This window comes from Apteryx rowi, unplaced genomic scaffold (assembly GCF_003343035.1).
Source record: "Apteryx rowi isolate R43461 unplaced genomic scaffold, aptRow1 scaffold_943, whole genome shotgun sequence".
NCBI classification, from domain to species: Eukaryota; Metazoa; Chordata; class Aves; order Apterygiformes; family Apterygidae; genus Apteryx; species Apteryx rowi.
The window spans coordinates 64,533-81,464 of record NW_020451253.1 but is presented as its reverse complement, the minus strand read 5'-3'; the positions used below and the strand labels follow the sequence as shown (position 1 = coordinate 81,464).

Genomic DNA, 16,932 nt, shown 5'->3' with positions numbered 1-16,932 from the left:
TTGAGGTATAACAAACACTATATGGAATGTATCCCATCTTTTTAATGAACCCCTTTTTACAGGGAACCTGGTTTGGATGGTTATGGGTGTCTGGTCCACCCCAGTGCTAGTCTTTGTGGTGGTGCTGTAAAGAAAAGAAAAAGAAGTTCTGGAAATTAATCTCTGCTCAGTAGATTGTTGGCCTCCTGTCTGCTCTTTATTCTTGAAGATGTTCATTATGTCAACAAAACTCAGGATTCGTCTGCTGAGTAGCTTTGCAACTCAACCATGTCTACTCCCTGTAAACCATGTGTGGCTGACAAGGTACCATTTTCTTCTGACTTTGATGGGGGCACCAAAGTGTGTGTCCTGTGTCAAGTATTGATTTGTTCATTGAGATTCTAGTAACTTCATACATTTTCTGTGGCCACATCTGAGAATTCAGTTGGTTTGCTCTTGTAGCAGGTGGTTACATGCACAGTTAGGACCAGATTATCCTTCACAAATATCAGGTCAGGTTTCAGGAGTTCATTTTGCTCATCTGAAAGGTAAGGTTCAAGGTACAGTCTTTCTTCTTAACCTCTGGCCCAGAGGTGCATGACTTCCTAATGTAGGTGTCCTGCACAGCTGGACAAACACCCAGAATGTGGAAGCAGCTCTCTCTTTCTCTGCAGGGCATTATTTCTAGACCTAGAAATTCTGTGATTGGTAATATGTTTGTCTGGAGTTTAAGCTCTGTTTGTTGCTGTATCCCTCAGTTGCCAGTGATGGCTTCAAATCCAGTCATTGCTGGTCACATCGTTTTCTAAATACATAATCCCACAGTCTTAACTTTTTTTTTAAACAACTTTGTCACCTGTTCAAATCTGTCTATTGTCCAGTTGCAGGGCCAAGTCAATCTGGTCTGCAAGGAGTGGGCTTCCCATCTTTCAGTGGGTTAGTGTCTTCTGTAACTATTGCCTATAGTGCTTTCATGCCCAAAATGTGTGTGACTTTTTCTTTGCCTCCTGCTGTCTGTGTTTCAAATTCTTTCCAGACGGCCCCCCTGCATGGTAATCTGAATGACTGTGGTGTTGTCGCTGGGGGGAAGCCTGTACAGGCAGTGAATTTGCACATTAGGGATGAATCCAGCAAGTCTCATAACTTCCAACCCTCCATCTCTTGTGCTGCTATAAGGCAGAGAAGAGATGCTCTTCACTTCTGAATGGTCCACTAAGCAGATGAGCTCTGGGACAGAAGCAGATGGAACTTCTACATGGGTTTTATTGGGGTTCTCACAAGTCTAATTTTGCTGCCAGGTCCAGCCTTGCTGTTCTTATCCATTGGTACCCTCTTAGTTCTAGATATTTTTCTGACTCACCTGGGAGTAATCATGTTCAGCTTCTTGGCACCCGCTTCTAGTTTCTGACTTTGAAGGAGATATGCGTGGGTTTGATGTAAAACCAGTAGTGCTTTAGCCTGGGTCTTAAGTTTTCCACTAGTCCAGTGTTCTTCCCAGGAGCTGCTGGGCAGAATCAGGTCGTGCACATAATGATCACCTTTGCTAATACGGTGACCATGTTAATAGCCATTACCTTGGACTCTGGTCTGCAGATCAGTGGATTGAAAGAGCAGTGGTGACCCTAGATCTACTGATTTGAACCCACGGTAATGCTGATCACTTCTGTGTGTTCTTGTCTCAATTCTGTGTGATAGTAAAGATCCAGACATGAATCCATAGCTTCACCCATGGTCTCAGACTCAGCTGAAAGCCTGCAAGTTGCTGTGGTAAGAACTAGGGGAGTCCAGCTAGGCCTCTCCTTCACAATAAAGTTCTCTGGGCCAGTCTGGGGGGGCCATTAATAGGAACTGCACATGCATGATCATCATACGTATATCAAACAAGTCTGTGGGGGTTGCAAGTGTGTTCTGTGGTAGATCCATTCCCTGGTAGCACCATCACAGATGCTTCATTTCCTTCTGGTAAGCATAAGCTTTATATAAATGCACAGAAGAACCATTATTGTGAGTGGGTTTCATCTAGCAATGCTATTGACTGGACAGTGAGGTCAGTCAATAGGTTGGAAGCGACTATGAACATTGTTTTTTGTCAAACTGGAAAGTTTTTCTCTTAGTTACATATTGTTCTAAGATAGTAAAAATTACATTAGTAAGGTCCCCCTAGTTATGGAGTGTATTACTGGTATCAGACATTCTCCAGCTCTGAAGACCTCAGGGTCATTATGTGGGAATATGTACCATATGGCAAGTCTAAAATATTAATTAAAACCATATTTACCAAAATCAAAGGAATATGTCTCATCCATTATGTTCATTTTGCAACTGGGAGGCATAAGAGCAGAATGCAAATGACTGGCCAACATCCTACATGAGGTCTCTTGCAGCACTAAAGTATCAACTAGATCTTTTGACCTTCAGTCTTGGTCTTCAGTCCTGCACCATCAGTCACAAGATTGTCTTCCCTTCTTTGCAGAACTCTCCTGTATACTGCCATCACTACTAGCTGTGCTCCTTCCTACCTAGCCCAGAATATACAAAATACCAGATTGTTTTCATTCTTCACAATGCCATTTACTCTTTCAAACTACTGAACCCTGGTGCCTGAGGCACTCAGGGTGATGTCGACAGATGTCCAAGTAAAATCAGGGTATTTGCACTTTTTAGTGACTCAGCTTCCCAATAACATGGTTGAGATCAAAGAGTCTCCTAGCTTACACCCTGTTCTGTCTGGAAAAGCTGCATTTGCAAAACAAGTACTATGGCAACTATGAAGGGCTCCAGATGCCTCACTTGGTTGGAGTACACCACGGAGGCTCTTAAGGGCAACAATTCCCCTGGCTTAACTGAAAACTGTACATCTGTGGTAGGCATTTCAACAGAGTGGATCCTGGGGCATCCTGATTCCCGGTGTATATCATCTGGCAGTTCTCATTCAGTTGCATCAGCAGTTAATCTGCTGAAATTGCCTGGTCTTTCCTCTGTTTTTTTCATTCTCTAGAGAAACTGAGGTGTCTAACAAAGGGAAAGTGGCAAGCCTAACTGAGGCAGCTGGGACCTGCACATTTATTTGCACAGATCAGCGATCTGCTTTGCACGCTATACCTCACTCCTTCTTATATACTTATTGTGGGAATTTTTATTCTGTCAATGACTAGCTGTTTGCTCTTAATAGGCTTCCATCTGCATATAAATTTGTTAAACCACTCCCCTTAGGCATATGAAAGTTTGCTTTCCATTTAAGGAGACTATAACTATATAATTAGATTTTCCATATCATGATCTGGACATTCAGCTCGGCACAGCCACTGCAGAATGAATATATGGAAGTTGGGCTGGGAAAAGCAGATTCCACAATTCCTCAGATGCAAAAAAGGTTGAGTTTTAGAGCAAGAGCCAGTAAAGGCAGAACATTCATGATTTATGGAATCTTTCCGGGAATTTTTGAGGTCTTAGAGGCAACAATATAGTTAAAATAATTGGGAAGGAGCCAGAGACAGATCTAGCCCTAAGTAAGGGCAATAGATTGCTAGGAATAACAAAATGACCATGTCACATGCTCTGTGTCAGATACCTAGCGAAATTCAGATTGGCCTTTATTGAAACTCTCAGTGGGCTTTGAGGGAGAGCTATGTGAGGGAAAGACCCCTTGTGGTCCTTCCTTCTGGGAGGATCCAGAACAAGACTGAGTTACAGCTGATAATGGGAAAGCCGGGTTCTGATTTCTGAATTATTAAACTTTTCTGAATTGTGCAGTTCATGCATAATAAATAAGAAAAGGAAGGAACAAAAGAGAAGAGATGGCTTGGGATTCAAGGGATTTTTGTTTGTTTGCAAGCTTCTTGTTTTTTCACATAGAAAATTACTCAGACTAACGTATCTTTTTGCTAATTCTGCTCTTGTTAAATTCTAGCAGAATATTAAAAGATTGGGCCATATCCCCTAACAATGTTCATCTGAGCTTTTGGCACATAGTACTGCTTTTCTTTACTAACTTGAACTCTGAGAAACTGTGTGCTTTTGAAAACTAATTAGCTCCTCCATCTCATCCTAATCAATATCAGTAGTATTTTGCCTACAAAAAACACTATCCCAGGAGTATGGATTTTTTAAGTACTTGCCAGAGACTCTCTGCTGTCACTGGGGAAATGATGTGTTTAGGTGTATCTCACTTTAAATAATTTTTAAAGCAAACACTTTGCTTTGTCTTGCATATGAGTTATGACCCTGATGACTTCTGGTTCTGAGTTTCCTTTCTCAGCATTTCCTTTCCCTAGAATTCTCCTGATGATAGTGCTGCAAAGTATGGGAATGAGCCCAAGCTGCTTTTTATTCCTATGTATTTACCTGACATTTTGCCAATGTACTATTATGCTGCTTTTTATGTTGAAGAATAATGCCCTGAATCTCGCATTGTGAAGATCAAAACCCACTATTCAGTGAYAGTAGACTGAAGTCTCAGTTATGCTGATACAGATAGCTAGGCAGTAGACATGCAGGCTGTTAGGGGGATTGACAGAGCATAAGGCACAGTGGCTTCCTGGAGGCAGTTCAGTGTCTGCAGAAGCCCGGTGAGCTCCAACAGGCTTTGGCACACAATTGCTAGAGTTTTGAAGAATGCAGCAACTCTACTGATGCATGTGGTGAAGACACCTATTTTCTCTGTTTAGCCTGCTTTATGCAAGAAACTCTTAATGAGCTTTGTGTATTAAAAGCCAAAAAGACTCACCAGGGAATTTTAGGCAGAATGGCATTTATTGTCAAGGCCTGTCTGCCTCCCTGCTTTCAGCCCTATGAAGATGTTGGTCAGAGTTGCATCTTGTTTTTTCTGTTTGATCCATGACTTCTGAGTGAATATGTTCAGGTTATACAATATCCTATCATTAATTGGTTCTCTGATGGCTCCCAGCAAGTGTTCTGCAAATCATGGCTACATTATAGGCTCACTTTGGGGACCAATGAACTAAGGCATATGTTCACAACTTACAACTGCTTTGCTTATAATGAGAAATCAGGCAAAATTGTGGCTACCTGAGTCTTTGAGAATAGTGTTGTGAATACAATGCAAGAAGACACAGTGTGAAGGAAGGTTGTAGTTCCAGTCCTTTAGGTCTGGGTATACTTTTATTCCCACTGAGGTCAGTAGCAATCCTACAGGAATAGATTCAAGACCTCAGAGCACTATGCCTGGGGGAAAGTAGCCAGCAACCCTATTCAGCAGCACCAGAAACATCTAGAACGTCTGTTCCCAACTTTCAGGTAGGTGAGCCCTCACTTGAGAACGTTGGTAATGTTTTGTGTCCTGTTGGTCCAGCTCCTCACTCAAATCTATCTATCTCAGGTCTATCAGTAGTTCTCCTCTATCATCTTTCTTGTCTTGTGGTTGCCATCATATCCACCCTTCATCCTTACTTCTCCACTGCCAGCTTTGCTGCCAGATCCAGGGCCGAGACTGAGATTGTAACCTGACTTTATCTGCCTAACACCATCCAGAGCCATAGGGGTGTCTCTGCACAATGCTGTAATATGGTCTGTTGCAGGACTGTAGAGCAGAGACATCCCAGCTGGCTTTGCATGTGTCTGCGCAGATCTGACAGAGCTTGTTCATACACTCTCCATGCTTCGTCTGCAATGGCTCATGCATCACCACTGAGAGCTACCTCATCTGTCAAAAAACTCTGAACAAGAGTCCTCGACATTTTAGCGACATTTCAAATATTTTTATAAACATGGAGTCAATTTACTCACAGAGGAAAATTATTTAATTCTGTGTAGTTAATGTGCTATTTCAGAGAAATAAAAAATGATTATGGAGCAATAAGAAAGAATTTGCTGGCAGATGAAAAAAAAGTTAATTTGTGTGAGGATTAACAGTAAAAATGTTATTTAAGTAGGCTGTATTGTCTTTGGATACATGTACCTCAACAGAAGAATTTCATTTATAACACTTGGTATAAATAGTGTAATAACACTTCACAGAGGCTCCACTTATCAGGGGAATTCCAAATTCTTACAGAGACTGAAGCATACTGGTTGTCATGCCATCCTTGTAAATATTTTATGTTGGCTTAAGGCTCAAGGGCAAATGTCTATTTTTACTTTGTGTTTGCAAAGAACTATGAACCCAAAAAGCTTTTGATATAAAACATTTAGCAGTAGCAAAGTCAGTTCAAAGCTATTTCCAGAAATAGAAATTGTGATGCAGCCTTTTTTTTGTTTTGCTGTTATATTATATATAATAACTTTGCTATACATCTCTGGTAAACATGTCTGTAATAAATAGTTATCCCGAACGATAACATTCATACAGCAAAGTAGCTTGGAAGTCAGTATTAAGAAAATGTAGCATACCTTTCCTGTCTCTTCATGCAGCTGCCTTGCATTGGCATCTTCAGCAGTAACTTGCTTTTTTTGCCCCCTTTTTTTAAACAGCTAAAGCTTAGCATCACCAGCCTGCCAAAATAATGAGACTTGAAGACTGGCAAAGACATCCAGTTAATAACTTTCATCCTATTCTGTCTCATGTTCCAACAAGCTTTCCTAGATACCTACTTGTTTTTCAAAGAAACAATATAAAGCTTCCATTTGGAGCATAGTCTGAGGTTCTTATAAACACAAAAAATGGCAGTACTTTGCTCTTTATTATATGAAAATATTTGAGAATATTTGAGAGCTGAAGACTTACTGTGTAGTTAACAAGTATAAATGTTGAGGTATAACAAGTATACAAGTAAACAAGTATAAATAAACAATAGTAATAATAAAACAATAAGTAAACGAGTATAAATATGTATAAACAAGTATAAAACAAGTAAACAAGTATAAATGTTGAGGTACCTAAGCCACATGGACTACTAACTCATAATCCAAGCTGCATATGTGCACTTGGAAATGGGACAGAGAGCTTCAGTCATTAAGACACTTTTACAATTTTTAGCCAGCATTAATATTTAGTTTAGAAATCAAATTTCAATAGCTTAATGCATTTCTGTGTTTCACGGGCAAACTTTCAAAAGTCAATCACACTACCAGCTCGAGTGGCCATACCTACTTGTAGGCTTCTGCTTGCATTATCAAAGGCCTTGATTCTGTGCTAGTCCGAGAGGAGTGTGTGTGACATCATTATTAATGAAGTTTGAATACAGAGCTATGTTTGAGAGCCAAAGGAAGTACAGGAAGGAAGCTGAGTGTCAGTGAGTCATGTCACATGAATGCATGGCAAGCAGTTATTGATAACATACAGCCAAACCACATTGTTGATTTTGGAAGATTTGGCATGGGAACTAAAAGCAGCATCCTGACCTCAGTTGTGATTTGTTTGTATTTAGATTTCCAATAATGTTATTTTGTTTTTTTGGAATAACTGTTTCTTTTCAGATACTCTGTCTATATTTATCTCATAGTTCTCACTAGATTAAGGAGCCTTAGGGACTTTAATGTATTATACATGTGAACAAGGCATCAGCATTTTTCTGAAGACTGTCTCCCACTTTCTGTGTGAAGGAAAAATGTCTCTTTAGTGGCAGGCACCCTGCTTTGTAATTTCCGTTGTGTGAGCTTGGACATCTGTGTGATTATCCTCTGGGAACACTTGCAGCTTGACACACATGCATCTAGTCTAGCTATTTTTAATCACTGCATTTCAAGTGTCTGTTGTGAGTTTGGTGACATGAATGGAAATAGTGTTTCCCAAATTTCACTCCTTTGGTATTTGCTTTTTGTAGTCCCTCAGCCCCACTAAAATCTCAAAGTATCATATCAGTTAACCACTTCCAACTGTCCAGGAAACTTCTTTATACATCTTGAAAATATTGCAGTGCCCACAGAATTTGAATGTAAAGTTACATTTATATATGATGAGAAGAGTCTAATTTCTGTGTTAAGTATGCCTAGGAACCAGATAGCTTATAAGCTTTTCAAAAGTTATGTTTAAATTAAAATACAATTATATATGCATTTTGGCTTTATTTATAAGAAGGGTGATAGTTCTGTACCAGCAACAATTACTATGAGAGTGGTTCATCTTGCTGGAGAGTTATTCTGGTACTTTTTTCATTTTACTCCCTGGACCAGAACTGACCCCAAGTAATAATCTTATTTTTAGCTATCCCCTTCTTTCACAGTTCCAGGAATTGTACCTTTATTGCTTACCTTATTGTAAGGAAAACTTCTGTGCCCACCTCTCCCATTGTCAGTGTGGGAAGTAGTTGTAAAACAAGGCATGAAGAGTAAATATCCATTTCATGGCTCAGATCTCTAACTGATTCCTATTCCAATCAGTGAAAGACACTTGAAAAAGTGTAGTGCAGTATTTGGGCTAATAAAGCAATACCATAAGTGAGGCTGCAGATGTAAAATTCAAGAATGGTATAAATATCTCATTTTATTTACCAAGTCATGAAGGACACCTTATATTACAGGCTCATTTAAAACGGACTATTAGAAAGTTAATATGGGTGGGGGGAAAGGCTTCTAGGGACTCCTGAAAACTGTATACTTTGTCTTTTTGGCAACAGTGTAGGATCAGCTAGATCTGGGTCATTTCTGAGAGATGTTTGTGTACCCTATTCTTGAAGACTTCTGATGGTGGAGACTCCACAATATCACTGTGCAGCCAGTGCTTCACTGTGTTTTACCATTAGAAACTTTTCCTTAAAGTGCAATCTGAAGTGTTGCACGTCAAATTTGTTTCCTCTTGTCCTCCTCAGACATGGAAAAAAGATTATTTCCTTTCTCTTTATGGCAACTCGTTACATATTTGAAAACTGTTCTCATTTTTCAGCCCACTTTTTTCTAAATTAACAATCCCATTTCCATCAAAATTTCCTTAGAATTCATGTTTTCTAGGTCCCTGATTATTTTTGTTTCTCTCCTCTGCTCCATGCTCTTTTTTGCCATGCAGTACCCAATACTGATTGCTCCAGGTGAATATAGTCAAAGTTCAAAAAGTCCTGAACATTGAAGTTCTTGGATCTATGTCAGACCCTGGTGACTGATTACTCACAAAAGTAACCCCTCTGGATGCAGCAGAGCCACAGTGTGAGAAAGGAGTGCAGTCTGGCCACTCAAATCTACCAAATGTTACTGCAAAGATCATTTTCCTAATTCATCACTTCAGTCATATTCTTTCTGCATTCAGTGGGCCATGTCTACTTTCTCTACTGTATCAAATATAAGCTCTTTGTTTTCACTTTTAAATTCCTTCACAGCCCTTTCTAATCATCCTTTCTTACCATCTTCTCATCATTCTTATTCTTTTCTTACCATCTTCTCTTCTTAGCATACCGTGATACCTTCCATCTCTCTATTCCCAATTCCCTGATTCCTAAATTTAAGGAAATTCCTTTGTGATTTCTCTATTTGGATCCTTGTGCTTTAGAAAACTTCTTCGTAAACAGCCAGAGCTCAGTGATAATCTTCCTTTTAAAATCCCCTTAAAACTCAGTCTCTGAAAATCTCAGTGGGATTTGGGCCATTTGTGTGCTGAGCACACTAGTGCACCAGCCCAGCACAGTTGTATTGATTCCTTGTACTCTCCTGTTTATATCCATCTGTTGTCTCATGTCTCTTTTGCACTTACAAGGAAAGCATTTTGGAGCATCTTTTATTTCTCACATGTGAAGTACTTAACACGATAGCTTTGACAGTATTTAATATGATAATACAAATAATACTGGTCAATGTGTGCAAGGTGCTACAGAGATATGGCCTCATGCAGATCCACTGGGCAAAGAGCAAAATATTTCAGAGAGGACTGGTATCTCCTAATGTRTTTTTTCCAACCCATAGAAGTATCCTGTTACAGTATTTTCACAGGAGAGCAAGGTGAGCCAAGGCCCAGTCATTACTGAGGGTTTTCCGTGTAATTGAGTGGTTCAAGAAAACATTATGAAAGGTTATCTTGGCAGAAGATGTAAATGTGAAGAGCAGCTGAAAATCCCATGAAGATCCTGCTCGTCTATAAATTAATACACACCACAGGGAATACTGACAATTTGTCTTGGAAATGAAATGGTTGAAAAGAGATTTTGGCACTTAATCCACAAAAGATATGATACTCATAAAAGCAGCAGTATATTTATGACAGTACAATGGTTAATTGGTTTGATATATTTTTATATTCATTTAAAATCAAGCAACTGTTTCTGATCTCTCTCTCTTTTTTTCTTTCTCTTTGTCTGTGTGTTTGTGTGTGTAAAAATAAATAAACTGAACATTCCTAGTGGAATTGCTGCAGAAGAGCATTCCAACAGGAGAGAGCAAAAACTTCCTTTATTATCTTATCACCGGCGCATAGCTCCTACCATAAGAGCTGAATAAAATATTTTTACAATTTTGTGGGTTGCTCCATTATACAAATGGTTTTCTCACACCCTTTCTCCTCTCTGCTACCTTAATTTTACTGTGTAATGAAAGCAAGATGTAACAAACTGTAAGTGAACTAGGAGCAGAACAACAGTTTTACAGTGGTAATAGTTGAATACCTGGCTTAGCCGTTGCATAACTGGAAGGAAGGCCAGGAGATATTTATATTTTCCTTTATTCATGCATACGTACATACAAATATAGATATATAGATAAAAAACATGTATGGTTAGTAAACATGACATTTATGACATAAATATGTGTATGGATAAATACATCAGATAATCAGACATCAATAAAACTGAATTTGCTTTATGCAGTTGAAAGTAGATTACTTGGAAGTAGCTAGTGTGAATGAAAAACAAGCAGAACTTGAGTGTGTTGAGCTGAAAGTACCAAACTTACTTTCTCTGTGATTATCAGCAGTGACAGATACCACCAGTGGCAAGAGCAGCATTCCCTCCAGGCTGCCCAAGCCAGAGGGCAGCCACACATCCAAGTTTTTTCTGGACATGACTTACTTTTCCATCTGGAAATTCTGTCTAGGCAGAATGGCTTGAGTTTATCCCGGATTCCTGGCAGCCTGTGCTATACTACTACCACGCAGTACCACCGACGACAGTGCATGTGTAACCTGACACTGGACATAAGCTTCACAATCACTCTGGTCTTGTTCAGAGGGCATTACTGCGACTACATCAATCAGCTTCACAGCCCGTCTTCACTCACTCAATCACAAGCCTAATGCATCCCAAGACTGTCAAATTTACTGTGTGTACTGTAGGACCGATGCTACCTATTTTACTGATATATGATAACAGCACCTGTATACGTATTTCTGTCCAGGGATTCCCAAACAGAAATAAGGTAGCCTTATGTATTAATGAATCCCTTCCAGATTAAGAACCCATCTCTCTGTTCCTTGTCTCTCTTTCTCCTAATGTATGTGCTTTTCCCCAGATAGGTCCTGCCCTTCCAACACCTATCTGCTGCAGATCCCATCTCCATCAGCACCAAATTAGGACCCAGCRCTATTACCCTTATGTTTATATCACACTCCCAAACTCAAACAGCTGGGTTTCAGCCATATACTCCAATCTCACCTACTCTCTGCACCCTCCACACACAGTGGTAATTCCCACTCACCGGTATTGCACCATAGCACTGCCCAGCGAGGACCGGCCCCCACACAGAGCCCTTCGTCTGCATAAGCTGCACCTCACCACACTAGCACTGTGCTCCTTGCTACGCCTTGCTCCTGCATCTGGAGCCAAAGGAGTGCGCCCTGGATTGCCGGTTTCTGACAGCACTGTGACCAACCCGGGAGCTGCTGCTTCAGGTAGCAGGCTGCAGCCAGATAACTGAGTAGCTCTTGCCTCACATCTCTGTAAAAAAACAGTGCTAGAATCACTGCTGCTGCATATCACATTCAAGGGCTTCATGTACTGTTAGTGCAAGGTATTATCCTTGTAGAGATAAAAGCTGAAATATGGGCTAGATTATACCTGGTCCTACTCCCACTGTAGCCAGACAATGTTTGAACTGAGAAGCAGCAGAAGTTTTGGGGAGGAGGAACCTCAGAGAACTACCCATGCATGTCTTCAAATTGTAGCCAGATACACTTTAACCTGTTTCTCCTCTCCCTCCTGGCTGCGTTTTCTGGATGTTACATAAAAATGGGCAGACCGTGCCCCTCAGTTCTCAGTTGCTGACTTGAACTGGAATTTCTTTTAGTTCACTGCCATTTCATTTATGTTATCTTTTTTGGTGATGGTGGTTTGTTGATCTTAGATTTATTTTGTCTTATTTTTAATTAAGGGAAGGACATGAATTTGGTCACTTTTTGTCTTTCCTTGCTGAGTTTTGTGCATTTAAATGTTGCACTCTTTGGGTTTAATCTTTTTTTTGTAAAAGCATCTTTTCTTTTTTTGAGTGAAGTAAACAACGTCTCCAAGTGTGAGGCTTCAAACCTGGGAATGGAGAGGAGCACCAGAGGGAGCATTACAGATTTCTCTTAAGTAGATCCTTTTTTTACTGCCCCAGATTCCAGGTTATGACTCTGGATCCAGACTGGATTGTGATCCAGATTGTCACTCTGGGTCTTCCATCATCAAAAGAAACGATGCCTCTGGTTGCAGATCTGCACCCCACCTCCCATGCTGCATTCTCAGGAAGAAGGGAAAGGACAGCTTCGATTTCGCTCTTTCTCTCCTTTGATATCTAGTGGCATTTCCAACAGATGCTCTCTGTTTTGTACCTGAGAGGAATATCATCTATCCCTACATCTGCTGCTCTGTTTGAATAGCCTGGGGCCTTTCTAGAGTTACTGGAATTGTTCTGTGAAAGATTTCCTGAGGTCTTTTGGGAGAGTGTCCCAGGTCAAATTGATATTCTGCATCTGCCTGCTCTGACCTATACGGTGATACTGATGAATAAGACTGTATGTCTCCTTAGTTTGCTTTAGCAAGCACTGGATTAAGTGCAGCTTCTGCTACATGTAATGACAGATGCTGCCAAATGTGACTCACATTTGCTCTTTGTCCCCCTCTACAGCAGCCTCTCTGATTGCTGCTGCAACTTGTCAGTATGAGGAGCAATCGTATTTCTTAATAAATAAACAAGCAATTTGGCAAGAACTCCAGACATCTAGGCTGTGCTTATTAGCCGTTCTCCAGTAGAGAATAATAAATTCACAAGCCTTGCTGTCTGGGACAGGATTCATGCCCTATGAAACTAGATGGCTATGTAGAGGATGGAAGAAATTACCTCTCCAAGGATAAAAACCTTCTCTTCCAAATTTGTCTTGTAGGCTGTCCTGGATGTGTGCCACATTATAACACAACTGTTCGATGCATTTTTTCTTATAAAGAAAATTCTTGGTTCTGTGACTACAGAGATAGGACTGCTTTATGGCATGAAGTTTATGGTTGAGGGGTTTTTCCATATGAGTTTTCTCTATTATGGGATGTACATTCTTGCCTTCTGGACAAGATTCTCCGAGAAGATAGCAGAGCTACCATTGTCACAAACTCTTTGTCTGTATTTCTTTACTACATTTACAGTCTCCAGTTGAGCATCTTTGAAGGTGTGCTGGAGAGATAAGAGTCCATTTTTCTGCACTATCATTTTTTGCCCTTCTCAGAGTGGGGCAGGCTGTTCAGTTTGTCTGGTCTGGGATCATGCTGCCAGAATGGGATAGGTCTCATGTAATTTCATAATTTTACAGTGTTGAGGTCTAAGTCTCAGTTCCAGTTGCCAGCATGAACAGGGATGGAGGCCCCCCCAGTCCTTCCTGTCCATCTGGAGCCCTCATGCTGTTCTTTGGAGGATTTCCTGACAGCCAACAACCCATCCCGACAGCCTCAGGGCGAGCTGGTCCTGGCCTCAGAAGAACTGGTGTATATGTCTGTGTAGTGCAACACTCTTCAAAGTACCTGCCAAGCTCTTCTTTACCACATTAACGGTACAAATAACACTAGCGCATTTCCTTTATGTTGGAAAGTTGCATCCAGCGCCAGCTACTTATCTTGCCACCAGGAGCTCTGAAAGTACAAGTAGGTGAGCTAAACTGTTTCAGGCTAGGTGGAGACAGGAGGAAAGTCTGAGAAGACAGCCAGAGTTTGCTTTTATAGGATAAGATGGATCCATCAAAAATAACAGGAAATACCAACTCTTCTGCTCCAGAACTAATCTGTTTCCAAGCTCTCTATGTTCCTTCGACCTTCACTGAACCAGCTTGCTTTGCAATCCTGTTTCTTCTCAGAGACCTCAGAAAGTTAAAGCTGAGCAATATCAGTGTGATTAGGGTAATCTGGCATGGTCCCAAAAGATTCATGTTGGCAATTACACCCAAACTGTTTCACTCTGCACCTTACCTCCCAAACACTGGAAGTGATTGAAAAGGATTTGGTGATTGTAAAGCCCATGATTTTTGAGTGGAGCCTATAAATTTAAAATAAGTTCTTTTTAAGGATCTGGTTTGGTTTATTTTTTTATTTTCCCTCCCCTGATAAGTCTGCCTACATGGTCTTCTCTTTGTCCTGTATTTAATCTTTGTTAAAGCTCTGTTAGTTGTTTTTTTTTTTTTTTTTTTTTTTTTTTTTAAAAAAGAATACATAATGTAGAGGGAACTGACTTGAAGACTTTAGCCATCCCAAACAATAAACAGAGGGGGCTTAAGATTGGAGGAAAAAGCAGTAACTCAGGATCTCTCCCCATTTCAGTCTCTGTCATGACTTCTTTCTCCATTCCTCATCCCAGCAGCAGAACCCTCTTGCATTTTGTTAGTGATCTTGGCCTGTGGTCACGGGAGTCTCAGTCACTCCTGAATTGATCTGAGAGCAAGTGCTTGTATCCGCTTTGCAGGCTGGCGTGTTATTATGCCTGGAGAACTGATGTAAAGAGCTTTGCCTGTTTCTGCAATCAGTCTTGGCTCTATTTCCATCCTGAAGCAATTTTAAATACTCTCTTTGAGAGGCTGGCATCCCTGATACCTGAGCAGAGTACTTTCTGTACCTTTTGATTTGATTTCTGTACTTAAGGTTGTTTTCTTTCATCTCAAATGATTGTACTCAACTACTGTTAAAATTACTTTTCTGCAGTCTTTGATTAATAAGTAACTTGGGCTGTGCAGGGCTGTGAGGAGGTAAAGCAGAACAAAGTACTGTGTTTAATAGAAGGTGAAGTGAATATATGTGCAGCAAAAATAACGTGAAAAGAATACGTGATTTTTATTTGGTTCCAAATTACCATGTGCTTGAAATATGCCACTCTGTTTCTATTAGTTTGATCTGCAGTCTCATTAGTTATAATTTCATGTAGGCTTAAGACAACCTGTTCCTCTACAGTCAGATGCCAATCCTGTAGAAGACACTGTCTGAATGCAAAGATCCATCCATGAAGATGATGATTCACTAGTGTACTATCACAGATTTTCTCAGAAGTGGCAGAATCATGGCATTATTTAGTTTGTTTTAAAGAAAAACTGTGTGTGAAATAAAAGGTATAGAAATTGCGTAAAGTTGCCCAAAAAAGAAATTAATTAAAACAAGCAAGAAAATGTAGGCCAAATTTAGGCTATGTTCAAGTTGCTTCTTTTAAATACAAAGAGAGCAGAGAAAATAGGCAGATGGGAGTAGAGAAAAGGGAAATAAGCCAAGGTGATTAGCCCAGTGACCTTCCTTTGTTTCTGGTGAGTTTGTATGTATGTGCACTGTGCCATTGTTTTTGATGAATAAAATTAACATATCCAATTTATATCCCAAAAGAAGCCTGAATTCAGTAATTTACTGAGTACTGCTATTCAAACTTAAGTAAATTTTAACGTTGGAAATTATTTGTTGTACTTATTTTCTATATTTTGCATATTTATGTGTTCAGATTGAAGATACACAAAGCAGAGAATAGTTTTAAAAAATAGCATTAGCACTAATTAAGAAAAGAAAATAGCTCAGAACAATGGCATTCTCCTGGATTTTTGTCCATATGCCATTTTTAAACAACTGAACATTGAGCCACTCAATAACAGATTAGCTTATTCATCAGCTTTCTAAAAGCTAAATTTCAATATATTTGTCCCTTTATTAAATTCTTTCAAATCATTTACATAAATGAAGTTTTTCACTATGTTGATAAAGGTTTCCCAAGAAGTTTCCAACTAATGCTTAGTTAAATAAATTGAGTAGAAAATTTATATTGTAATTAGTTCAATGAGTGGGCTGTGTTGCACAGCCCAGATTATCTAGAGTGTTCTACTAAGGTAAATAAAGAAAGAAATGAAAAAACAAAGGCAACAAAATTAAGGAACTTTATTCATCACTTTTATTTATTACTTTAGAACATAATCATAATTTATGATAATTTTAATGTATCTTCTAGTGTTACATTTGACTCCTCTTGAACATTTGCTAGATATTTGGGGGGGCATAGGAGTTGCTATGTGGATGAGATCCATAGTGTCTCTTTTCAAAGAGTGGCCAGAAAGAGACATTTCAGAGGATGGCATCGATACTCTGATAGCCTGATACTATCATGCATCATGTAGTTGCTAGCAGTATGGGTCYCATCCTCCACCCTAAGAACTTGATTCCTGCACAGAAATAGGTTTATTCAGATCAATTCATTTCTCAAAGGTGCCGGCCTGAAAAATAATAAATCTGGATAATTCTAATATCCAAAAAAGTGTCTTAAGCTCTTTTGCCTATTGCTAAGTTCTTGCTCATAAAAGCTCCTGTGGGAATGAATGCCATAGCATAATTTCCTGTTTTGTAAAATAGGTATTTCCTATTATCATATTTAAAATTCATTTATTGGGTGTTCTGGAATTATGAATTAAGTAAGACAGAGTTCTTGCTATACCTTTTATTGTTTATAAATTTTGATCCTCTCCCATACTGTTCCTTGGGGAAACCATCCCTTTCTTTTCAAGCTCTCTCCATAGTTTTTGACAACTCTCAGTGGCCCCTCTGTGAACCCTCTCCAAGTTTGTGATTCTGCATCTGCGAGGAGATGACCCATGCTTCCACAATGTCCTCGGTGACGCTGTACATTAGTCCACAGAAAGACATTGTCATATTTTCAGTGTCATTCTCC

The 16,932-nt window shown here is 39.7% G+C and overlaps 1 protein-coding gene across 4 annotated transcripts in view; it reads left to right on the top strand.

The window, feature by feature from the left end:
- Positions 1-16,932, top strand: part of LOC112978569 (rho GTPase-activating protein 7-like) — a 69,263-nt gene that overhangs the window by 32,325 nt on the left and 20,006 nt on the right. Inside the window, exon 5 of one of the 4 annotated variants that reach the window (XM_026092174.1) lies at positions 10,200-10,268. The exons of the other annotated variants lie outside the window; for them this stretch is intronic. The gene's annotated coding sequence lies outside the window, so the exon portion shown is untranslated. Of the gene's footprint in view, positions 1-10,199; positions 10,269-16,932 lie in introns of those variants that run through there. 4 annotated transcript variants of the gene reach the window in all.